Source organism: Pistacia vera, unplaced genomic scaffold, assembly GCF_008641045.1.
Source record: "Pistacia vera cultivar Batoury unplaced genomic scaffold, PisVer_v2 Contig570, whole genome shotgun sequence".
NCBI classification, from domain to species: Eukaryota; Viridiplantae; Streptophyta; class Magnoliopsida; order Sapindales; family Anacardiaceae; genus Pistacia; species Pistacia vera.
Window position 1 is genome coordinate 610,597 of NW_022196413.1, and position 1,212 is coordinate 611,808.

Sequence of the window (1,212 nt, forward strand, 5' to 3'; positions counted from 1 at the left end):
GTGGCATGGCTGGTGACGTAACAGGCTGACGTGGCATCTTGAGTGACATGAGAGGCTGACGTGGCATCTTGAGTTTGATGAGGTGGAAGGGCGAGATGGATGATTGGTTGTTGAATTGTCATAATTTGAAGTCAAAGAGATAAGAGATAAGGAAATCAAAGGGGGACCAATGAAAAACAAGTGAGGTGGCAAAAACTTATGAAACAGCCTTTTAACCAGTTCAAAGAGAATTTGGATAAGAAAAAAATCTCAAAAATCCAAATGAGCCAATGGAAGAGAAGGGTACCGATGGATAACAATTGGAGGAATTCAAACAATCCCACCCAATTAATGACCAACGACCCAAAATGGCAAACAACACTCTAGCTAAATAACAAAGCTCTAGCCAAAGTAAGCACCCATACTCCAGTGACCAGTGAGAATCCGGCTACAAAGGGTACACCACCCACCCACTCTACATTTCCGGTCAAAACAGCACCACAAACAGCCCCTTACTCCTACCTAACTTCAACACGAACAACAACTCCAAAAAACGAACAACACAAACAATCCAACTCTGGCAACCAGCAAACTCCGGCCACCCACCTCCTTCACAAATCGGACAAGCCAAGAAACAACCTACACAAATCAGCTCCACCACAACAGCCACCAACAAGCAAAAGAGAAGACAGGAAAGACCAAGAGAACAAACAACCAAAGAGCTTGAGTTAAACCCAAATACAACCTCCAAACGCAGCAAAGAAGAACTGAAACGTAACAAATTAAAAAGGTTAACAAAAACAAATCAACAAAGTACAGATTGGTGAAAGAAAACGTGAAAAGAAAAGTAATGGAAATGATGAAGGTGGCGGGTTAGAAGGACAGGTGATGTTTAATGGTAAAAGTGGAGGATGGAGGATGAGGGTGGAGAGAGGGGTGGCGAGTGGAGAAGAAAAACATGGAAAGATGGCTCGTTTCTGCCTTAGTTTTTCAAGCTCCGGCTGAACATCTTTAAGGGCTTTTGAAGTTTTAACCATAAGATCCACTTCAAAAAATTTCAGCTTCTTACTTAAGATCTCAAGTGTTCTCATGTACTCCTTGTTGACCTAAATGAAAATTCCACTGAAAATGTGTTAGTATGATGAAGGAAAGGAAAACCAGTAGCTTCCACATTAAATAGGATAACAAAGCAACATTTATGGCGAACAAGGAAATACTTGAGGACATATATGT

The 1,212-nt window shown here is 41.3% G+C and overlaps 1 long non-coding RNA gene across 1 annotated transcript in view; it reads right to left on the reverse strand.

Moving 5' to 3' along the window:
• Positions 1-925: 925 nt before the first annotated feature.
• The window catches only part of LOC116108868, a 5,570-nt gene continuing 5,283 nt past the window's right edge, over positions 926-1,212 (reverse strand). The window contains exon 4 of the long non-coding RNA XR_004124693.1: positions 926-1,101. This is a non-coding gene — a long non-coding RNA (uncharacterized LOC116108868). The remainder of the gene's footprint in view (positions 1,102-1,212) is intronic.